This window comes from Carcharodon carcharias, chromosome 14, assembly GCF_017639515.1.
Source record: "Carcharodon carcharias isolate sCarCar2 chromosome 14, sCarCar2.pri, whole genome shotgun sequence".
Lineage (NCBI taxonomy): Eukaryota > Metazoa > Chordata > Chondrichthyes > Lamniformes > Lamnidae > Carcharodon > Carcharodon carcharias.
The window spans coordinates 18,061,215-18,076,458 of record NC_054480.1 but is presented as its reverse complement, the minus strand read 5'-3'; the positions used below and the strand labels follow the sequence as shown (position 1 = coordinate 18,076,458).

At 45.1% G+C, this 15,244-nt stretch overlaps 1 protein-coding gene across 3 annotated transcripts in view; it reads right to left on the bottom strand.

The window, feature by feature from the left end:
* The window catches only part of LOC121287477 (protein phosphatase 1 regulatory inhibitor subunit 16B-like), a 150,169-nt gene that overhangs the window by 122,387 nt on the left and 12,538 nt on the right, over nucleotides 1–15,244 (bottom strand). For 2 of the 3 annotated variants that reach the window (XM_041205403.1, XM_041205401.1), the window contains exon 2: nucleotides 13,010–13,259. The exons of the other annotated variant lie outside the window; for it this stretch is intronic. The gene's annotated coding sequence lies outside the window, so the exon portion shown is untranslated. The remainder of the gene's footprint in view (nucleotides 1–13,009; nucleotides 13,260–15,244) is intronic. 3 annotated transcript variants of the gene reach the window in all.

Here is a 15,244-nt window from a genome sequence, read left to right as displayed (position 1 = left end):
ACCACCCACCAACCCCTCTCCTCCACCATCCCACCACCACTCCCCCACCACTCCCCCCAACCCCCCCACCACCACTTTCACCCATCCACCACCCCGACTCTCCCCCACCACCATCATTCTCCCCCATCATTCTCCCCCACCACTCTCCCCCACCCCCCTACCACTCTCCCCCACCCACCAACCCCACTTTCCCCCACCCACCAACCCCACCACCACTCTCCCCCACCCACCACCCCAACTTTCCCTACCCACCACCCCCACTCTCCCCCACCTACCACCACCACCACACTTCCCCACCCCTCCCACCACCACCCGCCCCCATCACTCTCCCCTACCCCTCCCACCCACCCACCCACCACAACCTCCAACCCTCCACCTCGTTCTGGACTCTCCCATCAGGAAAAATAGTTTCTCTCTATGTGTCATGTGTGTCAGCCATGGTTCAGAAGTCATGGCTCTGAGTCAGAAGCTTGTAGGTTCAAGATCCGGCCCACAACATGAGCACGACAATCTAGGTTGACACTCCAGTGCAGTACAGGGGCAGTCAGAGAGCTTGTCCTTCAGGTGAGACATGAAACAGAGGCCCTAACTGCCCTCCCAGGTGAATGTCAAAGCTCCCACGGCACTATTTCAAAAGCAGGGGAGCTCCCCCCACCCCTAACCCCACCCCCACCCCTACCCCTGCCCCACCCGTGACCTGGCAAATATTTATCCCTCAATCAACATCATAAAAACAGATCACCTGGTTATCACATTACTGTTTGTGGGATCTCACAAATGGCAAGCTCCAGCTTGTTGTATGCAAATTGGCTGCTGTGTTTCAGTGACTTCACTTCAAAACAACTTAATTGGCTGCAAAGCACTTGGGACTTCCCATGGTTGTAAAAGGTGCTATACAAATGTAAGCCATTTTTTAATGCTAACATCATCTTTAAACACCTCAGTTAGATAATAAATTACTGCCCAGAAATCTGGACAAATGTAAAATCTTGAAATAACTGCACATAGCAGCTTCTGATTGGCTAGAGCTCCTGATGTATCACAGAATCACACAGTGCAGAAGAGGCCCTTCAGCCCATCGAGTCTGCACCGACACGTGAGAAACACCTGACCTACCTACCTAATCCCATTTACCAGCACTTGGCCCATAGCCTTGAATGTTATGACGTGCCAAGTGCTCACCCAGGAACTTTTTAAAGGATGTGAGGTAATCTGCCTCCACCACCCTCCCAGGCAGTGCATTCCAGACCGTCACTACCCTCTGGGTAAAAAAGTTTTTCCTCACATCCCCTGAAACCTCCTGCCCCTCACCTTGAACTTATGTCTCTTTGTGACTGACCTTTCAACTAAGGGGAACAGCTGCTCCCTATCCACCCTGTCCATGCCCCTCATAATCTTGTACACCTCGATCAGGTCGCCCCTCAGTCTTCTCTGCTCCAACGAAAACAACCCAAGTCTATCCAACCTCTCTTCATAACTTAAATGTTTCATCCCTGGCAACTTCCTGATGAATCTCCTCTGCACCCCCTCCAGTGCAATCACATCCATCCTAAAATGTGGTGACCAGAACTGCACACAGTACTCCAGCTGTGGCCTCACCAAGGCTCTATACAACTCCAACATGACCTCCCTACTTTTGTAATCTATGCCTCGATTGATAAAGGCAACTGTCCCATATGCCTCATGAGGACTTGAAACGTCAACTGTACTCTTCTCCGCCGATGCTGCCAGACCTGCTGAGTTTTTCCAGGTATTTCTGTTTCTGTTTTTGCCTTTTTCACCACCCCACTAACATGCCCCTCCGCCTTCAGAGATCTATGGACACACAAGCCAAGGACGATTTGCTCCTCAGAACTTCCTAGTGCCGTGCCGTTCATGTAGTTTATATTGGAGGTTCTTTCCACAGCAACCAAATCCAAACGTAAAACCGATGTTCAGGTTAATGGCAAAAAGATTCTGTTGACCTGTTAAGTCGAATACTTGAGTGTTATTTGTGTCCTGAATGCATTGTGAGGAGGAATAGTCCTGAATTAAGGAGGTGTTGTATCAGTTGTGGTGCTGGTGTTTGCTGAAATCATTCTTATCCATCTCGCTAAATGAGAAGCATGAGAAAGCAGTGAGGAGGATGGTGCTGAAGGAGACAATGACACGATATGTGAAGATTACTATCGTCTGGAAAGCTTGGTGGCAAAAGATCAGTTGGCAGATGAAGGAAGAGGAATGGTGCGATGGAATGGGAAGCTGTAACTTCAGGGCCTGACACATCCAAAAGTCAGCATTGTGCTAAAGTTGGGGATAAAAAGAACTTGTTTCATTAGCGCCTTCCATAACCTCAGATCTCCCAAAGTGCTTTCCACCAATGAAGCATTTTTGAAGTGCAGTTACTGTCGTCATGTAGGATACACAACAACTAATACGTAAGATAAAAGCAAAATACTGCAGATGCTGGAAATCTGAAGGAGAAACAGAAAATGCTGAAAAACTCAGTCTGACAGCATCTGTGGAGAGAGGAACAGAATTAACATTTTGAGCCTGCATGACTCTTCTTTATAGCAGCTCCGAAGAATCATATGGACTCGAAACGTTAACTCTGTTTCTCTCTCCACAGATGCCGTCAGGCCTGCTGTGTGTTTTTCCAGCATTTTCTGTTTTTATTACAACATTAGCGCCTATGGTGAACACTCACGTCTCATTGATTGCATCAGCCAATACTTGCTGCCCTGCTGACTCAACATACAGTCATTGTGTATTTACCAATAAGATACCTCACATTTTGCCAGCAACCTCTTTGTGATGTTCACTTGATATGTGACGCACATACACATTCAGTGCTTGTTTCACACTGTGATACAAGATCTTCCTGTGTCTCGCAGATCATTTTCACAGCTCAATAACACGGCCTGAACAGTTGGTAAACAAGTCAACAGTAAAGCCAAAGAGAGACCTCGCTTAAGATTACTTGTGCCCAGAATAGAGTTGTTAAATGCATTCAGCTCCCTTAAAAGAGCATAGCATTCACTTTATTAGCCCAAAGTATACACAATTCAAAATATGAGTCAAAAATGTATATAAACTACAAGTAGGGTGGATTTCTATGAAATTAGACAATACATGTTGCAAGTTATGCTGAAAAATAACCCTGCTCAGTGTCAGCTGTGGTAGCACTCTTGCCTCTCTGAGTCAGAAGAGTGCGGGTTTAAGTCTCACTACAGATTTGAGCACAAAAATCCACCTCACATTCCAGTGCAGTACTGAGGGAGTGCTACACTTTCAGGGGGCCCATCTTTCAGAATGAGACTTTAAATTAGTATCTTTCTGCTCTGTCAAGCGAACATAAAAGACCCCACCAGTATTTCAAAGAAGAGCGGGGGAGTTACACCTGGTGCCCGGCCGATATTTGTGGTATTAATTGAGAGATCAAATTATCTGGTCATTATCACATTGCTGTTTGTGTGAGCTTAGCTGTGTGTGTGTGTGCGTGTGTGTGTGTGCGTGTGTGCGTGCATTGTTTGCTACAAACACTGATTACACTTCAGAAGAACTTAATTGGTTGTAAAGCATGCAGGGATGTCCTAGGATTGTGAAAGGCACTGTGTAAATCATACAGGCTGGATTTTGCAACAAGCACTGGGGAACTGATGTTGGCTCCACTTCCTGGTTCTGATCCTACTTGATAGCGGAGCGTACCTCCTGGCTGAATTTTACGGGAGGCGGCCAATTAGCAGGTCGCCTAAGCGTTCACCCCGTTAGGGAGGGCGGGTGGATTCTGGAGGTGGGAGCTCGGGACAGGGTAGCCCACAGTAAGGGAGGCTGACAGCGATCACTGTGTGACTAGTGGGAGCAATCACTGAGACCCAAGCAGCAGGACCAGCACAGAAGCACCTGCTGCCTCCAACAGGATGAGGGGGGGGTGCGGCTGAGATCCGTGGCAATTGTCACCAGGAATCCCACGCTCAGTGGCAAGGCTGTGAGGTGGGAAGAGATAGTCGTCAGCCTCCTTCTGGAACGTGCCTTTGCAAAGCACGTCAGGAAAGCGATATAGTGATTTTTGTCGAGGTTCATCCCAAGCAGCAGGACTTTGCGCTCCATGGGCTGTTCCCAGGGATGCATTCCAGGAAAAACATCAACTGCTTCAGGAGGATCGTCAGCTTGGCGAAAGACGCTCTTTGGGCTGCCCAAGACCTGCTGGTCTTCCAGGGCAAAGAGCTTTCCACAATCGAGTGTTGCATACTGGCACATTCCAAGCTGCAGGGCTCAGGGATACACTAAAGCTTCAGCCACTGCAAAGGCTCAATGGCGAAAGACCACTGTCCAAGACCATCCCGCAATAGCATATGAGGATAAAAACAAAATACTGCTGATGCTGGAAAGCTGAATCATGAAAACAGAAAAAAAAAATTCTGGAAAAGCTCAGCAGGTCTGACAGCATCTGTGGAGAGAGAAACAGGTAACAATTCAAGTCCGTATGACTCTTTTTCAGGGCTGGTCGATTTTATACTGTTTAAGAGGGGTGGAGCAAAGTAGGAGGTCAGGGATAGGTGGGAGCTCAGAGAGATTTAGGAAAGATGTCCCTTTAACTTGTGTCCATGACATCTTTGTCAATCTCTCCTTAGTTGTCACCTATCCGACCTCTTATTTTGCTCCACCTCCCTCTTAAACAGTATAAAATCCATCATATTTCTACCTCTCTTCAGCTCTGAAGAAGAGTCATACGGATTCAAAACTTGAATGCTGTTTCTCTCTCCACAGGTACTGCCTGATCTGCTCAGTTTCTTCAGAATTTTCTCTTTTTATTATAGTATATGTGGGTCTTGAAACAGCATGAAATCCCTCGGGCTGTTTGCACCAGAGAATGGTTCACGTGAAAAGTAAGTGAACATTGTAAATATAACTTGTACTGGTAAATGTAGTTCGTTGTGCATTGTATTGAAGTAAACTGATCTGCATTGCACTTTACATAACAACTTAAATTTGGCATGACATAATGTACATTTACAAATTTTATGATTAAAAGACATTTTTGGAAAAAAAAACAGCTTGCCATTTTCTGCTGGTATTGTTTAAATATGTTCATCAATGACTCAGCCTCCACCGCTCACCCTCCCACAACCCCCCACCACCCATCCTCCCCCCATCACCACCACCCCCCCACTGTGCGGTCACCTACTTTTACTTGCTGCACAGTGCTGGACAAAATGCCAAGCTACTTTAGTTAGCGCTGTTACTTGGCTCCTTAACTGGGCTGACTGAATTCCCGCCATTCCCAGGCAGGAAACAGTTATCACCTTGAAGCCGCCTCTGGAAAAATTACGAGGTAGAAGCAACGTGTCGGACAACTGGCACGCTATCCTCTGCCACGCATTTGCCAGCCTGCCCGTCTCCAAGGTTGCCTTCAACTCTCTGGGAAAATTCTCCCCTAAGTTTTCCTTTCCTTTGGCACAGTTGCTTGCCCCGTTCACACAACGTCCAGATGGCCCTGCACTTTTTGGCTGGCTGGCTGACAGGAACTTGCCCTGCAAACATCCATAGGAAGTCAACGGCCAAATGCAAGTTTAACCACCGTTCAGTGTAAAGTCCAGTTTGTTCTCTCCATGTACAGCTAAAGAAAAAGCTGTAAGGGTAGTGGTGAAATCTCAAGGCCTGTGTAATAATTGTAAATTTGTGCTTCCCGCTTTTGCTGGATAGCAATGCTGGTGGAGGTATTTAATATACATTTATCACTTTAATAACAGGAGGAAGCAATCCTGCTAGTCTAAAGTAGAAAGACAATGCCAGGAATACAATGTCTAGAAAGAGAAAGGGCAGGTTAAATCTTGAGTGTTATCTTCCAATGAACCTGAAAACATTGCAAACAAGCACTTTAGTAAAGAAAGAGAAAATGGAGTGCGGTTGTAAAGTGCTTTGAGACCTCATGAGGCTGTGAAAGATGCTACACAGATGCTTTTTTCTGATGTTTCTAAAATATTTGCTTCTCTTTTAGTTTTTGGTTCTTCTCCTTATTTAGCTCTCTCTGGCACCCTGCTACCCACCCGCTGCTGGGAGGGCAGACAGACAAGAGCTGCCATCAAGGACGTGACTAGACCAGAGCTGATAGCATGATTGAGATTAGCAGCTCATTGTGTGTGAACTTAAGCATGAGCCAACATATTAATCAAAGAGATAAAAACAAAAAACTGCGGATGCTGGAAATCCAAAACAAAAACAGAATTACCTGGAAAAACTCAGCAGGTCTGGCAGCATCTGCTTCTATCACTGCTTGTTTGTCCCTACAACCACACCACCCCCCCTCCACTTCTCCCCCCACAACACACCCCCCCCCCCCCCCCCCACCCCCCCCCCCCCCCCCCTTAAGCCAGCTTATATTTCACCCCTTCCTTGGATTCACCTAGTTCTGTCGAAGGGTCATGAGGACTCGAAACGTCAACTCTTTTCCTCTCCGCAGATGCTGCCAGACCTGCTGAGTTTTTCCAGGTAATTCTGTTTTTGTTTTATATCATTAATCAATACTGATGAGACTGTTGCAGGCAAATTGTTCACCAAGTTAAAAGGTTCTTGCATAAAAAAGAAAATTCAGACCAATTAAGTTATCAATGGAATTTTCCACTCAAAAAAAAAGTTCACATTCCAACGAAACACACCAAAACGGGGTTGAGAAGCACCTTAATATTTCTGGAGAAAAAGGATTGATGGATATGGCAAGAAAGTTATTGTTGGCATCCTTCTACCTAAGATAGATGATAGAGTTGCAGCAAATCAAATCCGTTGGGGATGGGGTGGCTTCATACTGTGCTCTTCTAGTGATGGTTGAAGAGCCCAATCCATGAGGGGCAGGTTTTGCCACAAGTGCCACATATTGGTTGTCAGGCATTGACATGGGTTGTTGTTTTCGGTGTTGGCGCCTATTGCCAAGCTGCTATAGCCACTGATGGTCATGGTGACGCACGCAAGCTGACAGGTGATGTCACCATTTCCCTCTGTCATTGGCCAGTGCCTCCCCAGTGTGAAAATCGATGTTCAGGGCCTTCATGTCATGCATGCAACCATCCTTGAAGCAGGTCTTTGGGCATCCTACTGATGTTATGGCTCTGTCTACCTGGCCACATAGAAAATCCTTCGGTATATGTCTGTCTTCCATCCTGCAAACACGTCTGAGCCAGTGAAGTCGCCTCTGCTTGATGAAAGCCAACATACTTGTGTGTTCTCAGGACTTTGTTTTATGAGTGTGAAACACAGATGACTTTGAGCTCAAAAGACTTTCACACCTTCACTGTTTATGGTACATTCTGGGCATCTCATGGAAGGACAAAATCGCAAAGGCAAATCCCCCAAATATGAGGAAGATATGGCAGGTGCGATTTAGATAACCCAAAAATGATTTGTTTGTTGGGTATAAATGTAACATGTTGCTTTTTGCTTAAACTGTCTAATAATAATTTTAAAATATAACTTGAATTTATATAGCACCTTTAACGTATTAAGATGTTCCAGGGTGCTTCACAGGAATGTTGTCAAATAAATTTTTTTTTCACAGAGCCACCAAGGAATTATCAGGGAAGATTATCAAAAGCTTGGACAAAGAAGTAGGTTTTAAGGTGCATCTTAAGGAAAGAGAGATAGAGAGACCTAGAGGATTAGGTAGGGGATTCCAGAGCTTAGAGACTGGGTGGCCATGTCTCAGGTCCCTATGGTGGAGCAATAAAAATGAGGGATGCTTAAAAGGCAAGAATTAGAGTGCAGATAACTTTTTGTTTAAAATAAAGGTGTTGCTAACTGGAAGCCAATATAGGTCTGTGAGCATGGACCTAAAGAGTGAATGGGGCTTGGCCCGAGTTAGGACACAGGCAAAGTTTTGGATGACCTCAAGCTTAGGGAAGGTGGAAGATGAGAAGCCAGCCAGCATGCGTCAGACCGATAAGTCTAGAGGTCACAACAGCATGGAAGAGGGTTTCAGCAGATGAGCTGAGGCAGGGGCAGAGTCAAGTGATATTTCTGAGGTCTAATCATGGCTCGATTATGTGGTTGGACGCTCATGTCAGGACCCCAATGACACAAGGTTGACAACAGTCATCAGAGCAAAATGAAACTTTTGATCAGCAAGAGGTAAAAACCCACGTGCTGATTGAAATGATTGCACTTGAAGAAATTGAATTTAAGCCACGCAAACATAGACTAAGAACTCACACTTAACTAAAGGGTATTTAAAATACGAGTCAGTCATAATACTGCCCTTTAGAATGGAGCTTTGGTTAGAGGTGTTTAAATTACGGATGGATGGGGGAGGGTAGAAAGAAACAGAATGCTTCAAGTGGGTGAGGGGGTCTATAATGAAGATACATAAATAAGATTGAATGCAAAGCAGGATACCGCATGAGAAGTGTTTCCTTTAAGACAAAGGGCTATAAAGCTGTGGTTTGCATTATTATACTTAGTGGCTATGACAAAGACTGCGCCTACAGTTAAGGGAGGAAGTTCCAGGATTTTGACTGAGCAACAGTGAAGGAATGGCAATATAATTCCAAATCACGATTCAGGGTAACTTGGAGCAGACCCGCAGGTGATGGTGTTCCCTTGCATCAGCTGCCCTTGCCCTTCTAGGTAGTGGAGGTCACAAGTTTGACAGGTGCTGTTGAAGGAGCCTTGGTCAGTTGCTGCAATTTGAGGATGGTACACACTGCTGCCACTGGCCACCAGTGGAGTGAGTAAAAGGGAGATAGTTAGATTTTCTCTTGCTAGAGATGGTTATTGTCTGGCACTTGTGTGGTGTTAATATTATTTGCCACTTATCAGCTGAGTATTCGTATTAGATACTGTACAATCATCAGCGAATATCCCCACATCTGACCTTATAATGGAAGAAAGGTCATTGCAAGCAACTGATGATGGTTAGGCTTAGGATACTAACCTGAGGAACCTGCAGTAGTGTCCTGGGGCTGAGATGATTGGCCTCCAACAACCAGAATCATCTTCCTTTGTATGAGGTATGATTCCAGCCAGAGGAGAGTTTTTCCCTTGATTCCCACTGATTTCACTTTTGCTAGGACTCCTTGATGCCACACTCAAATGCTGCCTTGATGTAAAAGGCAGTCACTCTTACTTCACCTCTGGAATTCAGCACTGTCGTCCTTGTTTAGACTTAGGCTGTAATAAGGACTGGAGCCAAGTGGTCTGAGTGGAAACCAAATTGAGCATATATAGGCCGGTTACGCTGAATAATTATCGATTGATAGCACTGTCAAGGATACCTCCCATCACTTATCTGATGATTGAGAGTAGAATGATGAGGCAGTAATTGGCCAGATTAGATTTGTCCTGTTCTTTATGGGCAGGACACACTTGGTTAATTTTTTCACTTTGTCAGGTAGATGTCAGTGTTGTAGCTGTACTTGGAGCAGCTTGGCTAGGGATGTGGCTAGTTCTGGAGCACAACTCTTCAGTACTATTGCCGAAATATCATCAGGGCCCATAGCCTTTGCAGTATCCAGCACTTTTAGCCACTTCTTGATATCACATGAAGTGAATCAAATTGGCTATAGGTTGGCATCTGTGATGCTGGGTATCTCAAGAGGAGGCCAAGATAGATCATCCACATCTGGCTTAAGGTGGTTGAGAATGACATGCTTTTTGCACTGAGGTGCTGGGCTCCCCCATCATTTAAGGATGTGGAGCCATATCCTGCCATCAGTCTTTCAATTGTCCATCACCATTGGACACTGTATGGCCTGTCTGCAGAGCTTTGATCTGATCTTTGTTTGTTGTGGGGTCACTTAGCTCTGTCTATAGCATGTAGTCCTGTGTTGTAGCTTAACCGGGTTGGTTAACTTTTTATTTCGCATTTATTAATTAAATTTAAGTTCCTCTAGCTGCTTCGGTGGGCTGAACTCATAGCTCCAGAGCACTACCTCAGGCCTCTGGTTTACCAGTCCAGTAACATTACCGCCACGTTACATTCCTACAAGATCACCCTGTAATTTTGACGTGAAAACCGTACATCAGAAGTCTGGCTCTCCACTGTAATGTTTTTAAAAGGCGAACTAATCGATTTCATATTTGTGTATCTAAAAGCAGATCTAATTCAAGTTTGTGCTGTGCGCAAAAAGGTACAGCTCGCACATACACAAGTAGGTAACAAGAATACCCCTTCCTGATCAATTTTTGACAGTACAAAAGAAAAGTGGCAGCCTTACTGCCTTTTCATCAAAGAGTTCAACTTCAACCAGGCACACAGAACAAAACTCATCTGTTCTCTTGGGCTGCAATAGTCTGTTTGAAATAAACAGAAACCAATGACCAGGGGCATTGAGCCAATAGCACTAACTTAACCAAAACTGAAGAGAGATTGACATTAAATTGACAGGATTGCTTATAGAAAATTAATTGTACCATAAAGAGCAGTGGGCACAGCAACAATAGAACTTCTTACATTTATATAGCACCTCATCATACCATTGGAATGTCTCAAAGCATTTCACAATTAATTACTGCAACGGTACAGTGACTAGTGTGTTGGTAAATACAATAATCATTCTGCATTAGTAATGTTTCACAAATAGCAATGAGCAGGATAACTAGTTAATTTGTTTCTCCTACACCCGCCCAGTGACGTCAATTGAGGCAAGAATGCTGGCTAGATCACCTGGAGAACCCTCTTCTCCTCCTTGAATAGTCATAGGATCTTCAAAGTCTAAAACAGACAGGGTTTCAAGGAATGACACCTCCAACGTTGCAGCATGTTAGACGAGATAGGTGAAAGGGAGATTTAGGAGGTGCGTTCAAGATTTTGGGCCTACATGGTTAACTTTTTATTCCGCATTTATTAATTAAATTTAAATTCCTCCGGCTGCTTCGGTGGCCTCTATGAGTCTCAGACCGACAGTGCCACAAATTGAAAATTCCCATCCTTGTGTTCATATCCCTCTATGATCTTGTTCCCTCCCCCATCTGCAACGTCCTCCGGCCCTACAACCCTCCAAGATCTCCCTCACCTCTTGCACATCCCTGTCTTCCTTTGCCCCACTATAAGCAGCCAGGGTCCTAAGCTCCCTCCCCAAAACCTCTCCACTTCCCTCCATTCCTTAAAGCCTACCTCTGTGACCAAGGTCTTGGTTGCCTGTCCTAATATCTCTTCATGTGGCTTTGTGTCCAAGTTTGTGCAATAACACACCAAGGAAGTGGCCTGAGACATCTTTCTATTTAAAAGGCACCACATAAACGTAAACTGTTGCAGCATCAAATTAGATTACAAGCTCAAATAAGAGCAAAGTAGTGCGGATGCTTGAGATCTGAATCAAAAACGGAAAGTGCTGGAAAACTCAGCGGATCTGGCAGCATCTATGGAGAGATAAATAACATGAGAGTCCGACATGACTCTTCGGAACTGGAGAAGAAGTCATATTGGACTCTCTCTCCATAGATGCTGCCTGACCCACTGATATTTTCCAGCACTTTCTTTGCTCATATCCTGTTGAGGGACCTGAGCCCGTACCAGTCTCCTGATTCATGGACATGGGTGTAACTAACTGACTGGAGTTGTGAAAAAAATCAAAATGGTGCAAGTTAGTGCACGTTTGTGCAGGAGATACCGAAATGTTTAACATCGACAGTGCAGGACAAATTATTTTGCCCCCCAAGTATTACTCCCCTCACCTTAAAGAGTATAAACATTCAACGTAAAAATATCTGCTAAAAATGACCATCTTTCACATGTTGGCTTTGAATGATTCAATATAGGAGGCCCATTCAGCCCTGCTTATGGCCAGGATCTTTAAGTCGGCAAGCAGGGGAGGGAGGCAGGGTCCGCTCGCCAATGCATTAAATGACGCAGGATGATGTCAGGCGGAACTCCCGACATCACCCCACATCATCTCAATTTTCAGGTCGACGGGGGCACAGCCGAATCAGCTGTGCGCCCGCCAACCTGTCAACGGCCAACTGAGGCCATTTAAAAAGTAATTGAGATACTTAATGGACCTGCCCGTCCAACCTTAAGGTTGGCGGGGAGGTCAGGAGCCCTGGCGGGCTTCAGAGAAAGCACGAAACCTCGTCCACCAGCGGGATGAGGTTTCATGAGGGTTTTTAAAAATTTAATAAATGTACGATTTAAAGGGATGGATGTGTCACAACTCATGTGACAGTGTCACATGAGGGGACATGTCATGGGAATTTTATTTTTGCCCCTTCACCATTTTTAAATTGGGCGCCGATCTCCCTGAGGCAGCATTTAGCCTCAGGGAGATGAGAATGCTCTTTCATGCGCATGTGCGAAAGAGCACACTCTCGGCTGAGGGAACTCACCCCCACCCCCCTGCCCGCACAGGGAGTGCATAGCGCTTCCTGGCGGATGTCACGCTGGGCGGGCCTTAATTGGCCCACCCACGTAAAATGGCAATGCCCCCGAGGCATGCCCACCCGCACCCGCTCCTACGCTCCCCCCCACCCCAGCGGGGGGAAAATTATTCCCTATGTGTCAGCTCTTTGCAAGAGATCTACCCAGTTAGCCCTACTCCCCAACTTTTACTCTCAGTCCTGGAATATTTTCATTTTAGACATTTAACCAATTTCCTTTTTGAAAGTTCCCTTTGAATCTGCTTCCAACACCATTTCAGGCAGTGCATTCCTGATCATAACAACTCATTGCAAAAAAATAAATTTGCCTCTCCAATCCAGTTCTTTTGCCAATTGACTCAAATCTGTGTCCTTTACTTATACCAGTGGAAATAGAGTAAACAAGGAGAAGCTATCAAAAACCCCCCAAAATTCTGAACACATCTATTGAATCTCCCTTTCACCATTTCTCTCCTAAGGCCAGCAATGCTAGCTTCCCTGGGTGCACGTTTATCACAACTAGTTTCAAATCGGAAGTTTTTAATGAAATCTAGTTGAATGCAACTTCAGGTAAAGTTTAATATCTGATCTTCAAATATTACATGGCAAAACGGGCAGAAAGGTTTAAATTCTTAAGGATACAACACAAAGGTAAAACATCAAACAAAACTAGGCTCTTTTTATTTACCTGGAAGAGTTCAGCTGGAAGAATGTACTTTGTTTCGGAGTAAAGCAATATTTGTCAGGTCTATACAACTTTACATCAGCAAAGCAGTCAGTACTCCATTTCACCTTTCAACGCTTCCTGTTCAGAAACACCACAGACTGCAAACTGACAAGCTACTTCCTCTGTGTGCATGTCACCGGGCTTGAGTTTCCATTAGATACAGAGCCAGTAGGAAGTTGGGGTCCTGATAATGTCACGAGTGCAAATCTTACTTCAGGGTAGTCAGAAAATATATGTGCGGTAGGAAAAAAAAAATCATGAAATTAAGGTTGCATACAATCTAAAACATCAAATCACAGCAGTTTTAACTTTCTTCAAAGTTTGATAACCTTTGGCTTTTTTTGGCTTTATTGATGTACAGGTGCTTCCTGGCATTCAAAGCAATTGAACATTTTTAAATACTTTAAACTTTTGGTTGGGTATTGTAGCACAATTATCATCATGATAAAACTGAGAATGTTTTTTTTATTCATTCATGGGATGTGGGTGTCACTGGCTGGGCCTGCATTTATTGCACATCCCTAGTTGCCCTTGAGAAGGCGGTGTTGAGCTGCCTTCTTGAACCGCTGCTGTCCATGTGGTGTAGGTACACCCACAGTGCTCTTAGGAAGGGAGTTCCAGGATTTTGACCCAGCAACAGTGAAGGAACGGCGATATATTTCCAAGTCAAGATGGTGAGCGACTTGGAGGGGAACTTGTAGGTGTGTTCCCATTTGTCTGCTGCCCTTGTCCTTCTAGATGGTAGTGGTCATGGGTTTGGCAGGTGCTTCTAAGGAGCCTTGGTGAGTTCCTGCAGTGCATCAAGTAGATGGTACGCACTGCTGCTACTGTGCGTTAGTGGTGGAGGGAATGAATGTTTGTGGATGTGGTGCCAATCAAGCGGGCTGCTTTGTAAAGCTTCTTGAGTGTTGTGGCAGCTAAACTCATCCAGGCAAGTGGGAAGTATTCCATCATACTCCTGACTTGTGCCTTGTAGATGGTGGACAGGCTTTAAAGAGTCAGGAGGCAAGTTATTCGTTGCAGGATTCCTGGTCTCTGACCTGCTCTTGTAGCGATAGTATTTATATGGCTAGCCAATTCAGTTTCTGGTCAATGGTGATCCCTCAGGACGTTGATAGTGGGGGATTCAGCGATGATAATGCCATTGAATGTCAAGGGGTGATGGTTAGATTCTCTCTTGTTGGAGATGGTCATTGCCTGGCACTTGTGTGGCATGAATGTTACTTGCCATTTGTCAGCCCAAGCCTGGATAATGTCCAGGTCTTGCTGCATTTGGACATGGACTGCTTCAGTATCTGAGGAGTTGCAAATGGTGCTGAACATTGTGCAATCATCAGCAAACATCACCACTTTATGAAGGAAGTAAGGTGATTGATGAAGCAGCTGAAGATTGTTGGGCCGAGGACACTACCTTGAGGAATTCCTGCAGTGATGTCCTGGAGCTGAGATGACCAACCTCCAACAACCACAACCATCTTCCTTTGTGTGAGGTATACCGTGCTTGAATATTCCCTTGTTATTCTAGATCCAACATGATTTCTTGGAGTGATTTTGATTCCATGAAAGAGCTGGAGAGAAATTTTCTAGGGCGTGCTCCCTTCCATCCTTTTGGCCCCATTTCTCTCTGTTTTTTGGTCTCCCTAGATGATTACATGTTGGCAGGAGGGACGGGGGAGGGGTTAGAAGTTTGTCATCACGACACCCCAGTCTTCATGACTTTAAGTCTTTAAGACAGGACTGTGGGCAAATGTGCTGTTTCTTGCCTGTCATTTCTGTATGACACAAACATCAGCGTTTAGGGCACTGAATTGCTCAAGTATGGCAGAACTCAAACTGAAGCTGGAGCGACGTGGGTGGGGGTGGAGGGCAATGGTGGAAACAAATCATCTGGGATGATTTGTGCCTAGGAGTAGTGCCTTGGATTACTGGCGGTAATCCAACTGTTGTGCCTCTCAGTTTGCATTTGTGTCTATAGCTAAGTGTCTGTGTGGGTGTAAAGATGGCAGGTTGTCTTTGTCTACATGTGTATAAAAGCTGTCTACAAATGCTACCATTTGTCAAATTGGCCACACATTGCTGTCTGAAGATATCACAAGAATGCACCTTCTCATAAAAACTGAACTGAAACCGGTAAAGAGATTTCCTTAAAACATGGAGACACTTAAAGATGCTCACACAAAAAAGCTTTGAACAGAG